The sequence below is a fragment of the Notothenia coriiceps genome, unplaced genomic scaffold (assembly GCF_000735185.1).
Source record: "Notothenia coriiceps isolate Sejong01 unplaced genomic scaffold, NC01 NC01_scaffold00012897, whole genome shotgun sequence".
NCBI classification, from domain to species: Eukaryota; Metazoa; Chordata; class Actinopteri; order Perciformes; family Nototheniidae; genus Notothenia; species Notothenia coriiceps.
Genome location: NW_011345598.1, coordinates 1 through 6,941, shown reverse-complemented (window position 1 = coordinate 6,941; position 6,941 = coordinate 1).

Here is a 6,941-nt window from a genome sequence, read left to right as displayed (position 1 = left end):
AAAATATATTTAACCGTGAGTCCTCTTTTTCACGTCGTTATAAAAAAAGGACTTTGAAAGTCCAGAGAAAATGTGTCTAGCCCCCTGTGTACAAATACTATTTGATAAAAACGTGATTATCCACTGGAACAATGTTTTAACGTTTCTAGCTTTCCTTGAAAGTAGGGTGACCACACACAAACCCACAGCAAACCTCGAGAAAACCGTACGTTAATATAATGACATAAAGATGTCAAACTGACAAACACGTTAAAAGACTCAAAAACTTTTAGATTCGTTTTACACATAGTTATTACATTAACGATGTTTAGTTAACAAAGGACAACAGGTATTATTGGGGGTTTGAGTGTATGTGAGTAAGTAAAAGTTGGAGTGTGGATATACTGTTTTACATAACCGGAGAAGAATCAGCAACTTAAGTCCAAAAGTAAGTCGGGACGGTGTACATAGCTTTAGCGCGGTACGCCAGACGGATGCCAAAATGTTTTGTAAAAACTTTATACCAGCAAGATTCGAGTGACTAAGTCTTGCACCATGACATCTATCCTACGGTGGCAACGTGTTCAGTCAAACACCGTTACAGTAATGAGGACCTATAAGGTGCTAGTTGACATTCACTATAAGAACGTTTCACCTTCGTAAACCTTGGTGTCGTTGATCGGCTTACCATCGGTGCATTTCAATCGTCTCGGCTTCCACGCGTCACGATCTGCACTATCACGCATTCTCAACGGTGTTCGAGACGACTGCAGTTATTGATGGGCTCAAGGTTTGGTCGAGACCTCGATTATAGTCCGTGTTGTTTGAAGTACCGAACCCAAAATACCGCGTCTCGGTCTACGTACGTTCGGAGATTAATGCAGTGTTCGTGTGGTACGGTTCAGCCTACGGTCACCACAGCATTCTTCGTGGTGACCGAGAGCATAAGCTGATCAGATTTTGGCCACTTTATGATGTCATAACGATTTTTTGGCTTGTGTAACCATTAGCCAATAACCAACCAAGGTAACACCCGCCCACCTTATCACCTGAATCTCCTCCTATAGCACCATTGTGTTATTTTTAACCAAATATCTCTCAGAGGGGTGTTGCGTTGGGAGTGGCCGTGGTCGGTGATATCCAAAGACCCTTATATGACTGAATCAAGAAGCTTTAGGGCGTTTCATGGAATGCCCTCGATGTGGGGCGGCTGTGAATTTTGCCCTAAATATGAAAGAAAGTTGATTTTGTTTTATGTATTCCAAATTTCACTTACTGGAAAAGGGTCCAAGCTTGAATGCATCTATATGCCAACATTGGGTCGAGGGCTTTTTCAACAGTGCTGGCTGCTTTAATTTTGTGTTTGTTCCTTGATCGTACAGAATAGCATCTTTTCTTAGACTCCTTTACTCATCCTCCGTTACCCCCATTAAAAAAAGATTTTTTTATTGTTTACCATGAAGGTAAAATGTTGGTATTATTCAAACTCCTAAAATGAACCTTGAACATTGATTTAAATTAATTTCCTGGAAAAATACAGTTTGACATGGTTACCAAAGTCAACGCTAACTAAAAAGCTAATAATTAAAGATGTCATTACTCATTATTCTCAGCTTCGTCTGAATGAAAAGACAAAGAATGTACTCAGTGTAATGTAAGTAATGAGGGTGGATGTTACACAAGATGTAAGATTAGTTTACATTGAAGAGAAGCTTGCACACAGAGCTCCTCCATGGATCGTGCTTCAGCCTGACTTTGAGGGCTACGTCTGTGAATCACAGTGGACGCTGCACATTAGACGACTTATCTGCAACAACAAACACCTTCTCTGGCGAGGCATAACGGGTCTTTGAAACGCCACAGGAGACAAAACAAAAAGACTATCACCTAAACATCACGACTGAGGGCAGTGGTCTAGCCTGAGATTTCTCCTTCCATTTATTTGGGCTGTTAATGATAGGCTATCAGATTCCTATCTCCCTTTCCTGCTCTCTCCCCTCCTCTGCTCCCTGCTATAGCCTGGAGGAGTGTTTTGGCAAGCATCTGGAGGCAGTCTGTTGAATAGGCTTCTTTCTTGTAGGGTCCTGTGCTCCAGGGAGCGCACTCAGGGCATGCACGCTCGGCCATGGTTGACAGAGAGCCGTTAGCGGGGGTGGGGAGGAGAGAGAGGGAGGAAAGGATATCTGCAAGAACGCAGCAGCTTACGATAGTTGTGAATATTTCTCTCAGTGCTTTATTTGCATCCACAAAATGTTGCCTCCAATTCTGCTTTTCCTTTCCTCCATCTCTTGCACTCTCTTATATGTCCAAATGAGAATTACGTTTGGGAGACATGCCTGGTGGTCTTGTCATAGTGATCAGAAGAGGAGTGGTTTCTTGTTTTTTTGTATTGAACACTGAGTATGAGTAATGCTCTGCAGCATGGAGTCAGGCCTTTCCTTTATAGGGGGAATAGGTGGAGGGGGTGCATGGTGTAGCAGTCAGCTTGGGTGAATATGGTTGTGGAGCAGCTGAAGAAGTCTATTTAAAGACGATTTGAAGGATATTCGTGGACAACTGTGGTCTCAAACGTCAGCCACCAAGTCTTTACTAGCCTTGTGCCATTTATTTGCAGTGGAGAATGTTTCAAGTTTCCTTTTGTATAATGTTGTCACTGAATTTCACAGATGATTTATTATATTAAATCAGTCTCTATCATTTCAGGATTTGCAAAAATCTGTTTGTCATGACAGGATTGGCCAGAGATTTAGTTGATTCTGTGTCATTCATTCACGACACCAATTATGGCAGAAACATTTCTGTCTGTCAATCATACGTTAGATGTTCTTGTGACACTTAATTTGACTAATGTAACTTGTCCCCTCGTCATTTGTTTAGTGCACTTCCTTCACTATTGATTGTGTTGCTGTGAATCTGGGATTTCTTATGTCTGCCCTTGCTTTTTGCTGGTTCAGTTGTTGGATCAATGTGTTTGTGTCTGTGTGAGAGGCTCTGGCTCGGGCTGGAGCTGAGCTGTAGAAGGTAATGGGATTGTAAGTGTCTGGCAGTGGGGAGGAGTGGTAATGAAATGAGGGGCCAGGGCTGTCAGAGCGAGACATTTTAACTGACAGCCGCCCACACCAGAGGATCCACACCATCTAGCATGCTGTTTGCGTATATTTTTTCACACGTGTGGGGGAACGTGTGCATAATATTATGCATGTTTATGCCCATTCAGACACAGTGCTTTCACAGAGTCACTGTTCATGCTGACGGTCAGACAGGATCACAGGAGTTGATGTTTGCTAACTGTCCTTAGCGCCGTGGGTCTGTCGCTCTGCTGCAGAGATAGATTGAAACCTCAGCATGACAACATAACTGCAGCGTGTTACAACAGGGAAAGCGTGACCAGCTCCTGCATTTCCTACTCTGCTGATAGCTCTTATCTCAGAGGGCAGTGAAATATAGTAATGCTGTCCCTGCAGCTGTCATAACAGTCATTCTCTGGCTGTATGTTAACTTCATGCATGTTCCTGGCAGATATAGCCTAGCTAAGCTTTTAGAAAGGGGTTATTGATTGTCATAGTTCAATATTTGCTGGACTCTCATGAGGCTGCGCTGGTGACCATTTGAGTTATCTAAACTAAACTAAACTATCTGATTTTGATGTTACATTACATTCCTGCCAAATCCTTGCAAATACTCTGTACCCTGGCCTTTCTGTGAGTCACCCTCCTGTCCATGTTTTTGAAATCATCATATCAGTGCATAAGCCCTACATGTATCCTATTGTGATTTGATTCAGACAACAGAAATGGCAGATTAGTCTTCAATCCGCCCAAGTAGATTATCCACTCATCTCTAAAGCTCATGCATTGAGGGTTCCTCATAATAGCCGATGCGTTTGAGGGGGCAGGAGTGCCCAGCTTACCTTCAACCAGGAGAACAGAACCGACCTGCTTCCACAATGCCATGCGCATCCGCTTATTAAACGTGCGCTTGACCCCGGGTTTTTCCCCCGTGTGCCTCTTCCCATTGTGTTTTGTCTGATTGATGTTGACCGGGGTCACCTAAGCCCATGCAGGGGATCACAGCACAGTACGAAGGGGGCTAAATGTTTACATGCATTCATTTGACTTTACCCAGGGGTCTTATGGCCCAATCCAGGGTCGTCCTGTGCATGGGCAGACTAGGCCATATGCCATGCTTTTCTTTGCCGCTGGTTTGAAGGTCAGACCCACCAGGTTATGGAGGCTAGTCAGGAAGAATAAACACTCTTTGTGGGCAGAACCCTCCCTTGTCTTTTGAATCTGAGCTTTCAGCTGTGACACCAGACATGACTTTTAACATGAGTGGGTTGAGAAACATGCATGACACTAATGTTGCTTCTCCGTTGACATTAACCTGACAATCATGACAGAAAAATAGGTCCAGTATGCTATGTGCAGTGTTTTAGTCATGCACTTATCTGGAGCGATGTGTGACAGTGAATAACAGAGATTGACAACTGATAAATAGTTAAGCTTGAAATAGAAAATAAAAAGAGCCTGAGGGATAAATAGTTAGACTATGAAACAACAGCACTGACAAAAACAGATGTGTTTTCAGAGGTGAGGGCAGAGGTGAACAGACAGTAGACGGTCTTGCTGAAATCACTGTCATATTTAACCTGTAAATAATTGAGTCGAAGAACAACAATTGGAAGAAAATGAGCATACGAATTCATTGCATATTTTACAATTATTTTTTTTATTTGCTTGTTATTTCTTAGGTTGCATTGTATTTAGTTTATTGTCTGAAACTTCAACCCATTCCATTCAGGGATACTTTCCACATCTGATAATATCCACACTATACAAATTCAAAATGAACTTCTGCTTTTAATGTTCGATGTAGGAAAACATTTATAGTTTTAAATGAATTTTCAATATATTTAAATGTTCTATCTCTTGTTAGATAATTTGACACATTAAACCACATCAAAGCAATCATTCTGATATATTTAACTATATATTGCATTGATAGCAGTGTCTCCTTTTTGAGGGTAAACGTTTGGCCAGGGACCTTTGCTGCATGTCAACTCTACTCTTCCCTAATTTCCTGTCAGTTCTCTAATATTGCTATCACAAAAGAAAAAATGCCCCTAAATATTAAAAACTGTTTTGTTGGTACAAAGATAAAATCATGTTTGGGAAAAGAAGAGGATACAAATCGTGCAACAGTACCACAGATATTGTCTTGAATATTCTGACTATTTTTCTACATTTTAATTTTGCACCCATGATACCTTTATTAAAAGTTGTGTTGGATATTTGTGTGTGTTCTTTTAGTAGTAGCTAATGTAGCCTCTGGCCTTAAACAGAGATGAGGATAACAAGGGTCTGGGAAGTTTACTTATTTCTTACCCAAGTCCCGCAGAGTTTTTCATCTTCAATCTTCACGGTCTTCAACCCTAACCGACATTAGGGTTTGTGACAAAACTCGAGGCAATTGATCAGATTTCATGCAGCTTCCTGTGGAGCCACAAAATACTTCATTTTGTTCACATATGCAGAACTCCCCATGACCTCTAAAGACACGTTGAGATGTAGACTTTTCTGCTCATATGTGGAAGTTGAGTGTGTATTCCTTACTGTATAATTACCTGTAAGTGTCTCCCACTTGGGGCAAAGTTAGCGGTTTTGTGCTGACGCAGTGTTCAGTTGGGGGTCAGTGCAGCAAGGCTTCGGACATTAAGGCAAACAGTTCCGCGGTGTTGCAGCTGCAGCTCCTCCTTTAGCACTGTTATAATTCCCCAAATGATTTAACAGGCAGCCATTGATCCACCTGGTGAACATTCATTGCTTTCAAACAGATTTTCCACTCCGTTTGGAGATCTCTCTCTCTCTCTGACACTCTCTCATGCTTATGCATTGGAATGCGCCTGTGTGTGTGGTGTGTGTTTTTGAAATGAATGTTAACAGGCGGGCGGGGGTGGGGTAGCTGATTGGAGACTGAGTGAGCGAGTTTTTGGTATAATGTGGTTACTATTAAGAGAAGAATAGGGACAGAACAGACAGTGTGGTAGTAAGGTATAGAAACCAAGGATTGTCTGTTATTTCTCTCACCCATTAACCAGACACGGCCATTGTTGCGTTCACTTCCCACTGGCACACAGTTGCTGTGAGTGACAGCCCGACACGCCGCCTCTATAGGTCTGCCACATAGTGGGCCGCTGAATGGGGAATGCAAAACATCACTTCTTTGTAAAAACAGCTTACCTCAACTCTTTATGTAGCTAAAAGCTTTCACCTGAGCTTCACTTAACATTTCAGTAACTGCTTTTGCTTCACATCCCTGAGGCTGAAATAAAAATGTCAGTGTTGTTTTTTGATACCACACATGGGGCGAAGCCTGCAAGCTAGTTCAGGCAGTCAACTCGAGCACCAATGATACATTAACACGTGACGCACCTCGTCCCTCTTACAACCAACCAAACACATTCTCCTAAACATGCCGCTCTATTTAAGCTGCCAGGTCTTCCTGCCTCTGCCCAGTGGCGTAACTATCGACGGTGCAGCCGGTGCAACACCTATTTTTTTTTTTTATTTGTTTGGGGCCCCAATGGCATTGACCGGTTCACGCAGTCTTCAAAGTAACCAAGCAACCTAAATTAATTTGTAATTTGTCTGTCCAATGATCTTGCTCCCTTTCATGTCATGTGTGCCAAGCGAACCGTTTAATCAACCTGTACTGTGCTGTATAGCAGCAGCAAGTTCGGTAGCATTATAAAAAATGTAATAGCTTGCATCTATAATGTACAGCAAACCAAAGCACAAGAGCAGCGCTCAAAAGAGAAAGGACAAGAGAGAACAAGGAGATGTAACAGCTAAACTGACAAAATTAGACCCTTTTTTTTTGTCATACATCGTCCTCGAAATCGAGCGCTAATGTTAGCAATGTTGACGTGCAGCCGCAGCCGGAGGCTAACGATAGCTCACCTG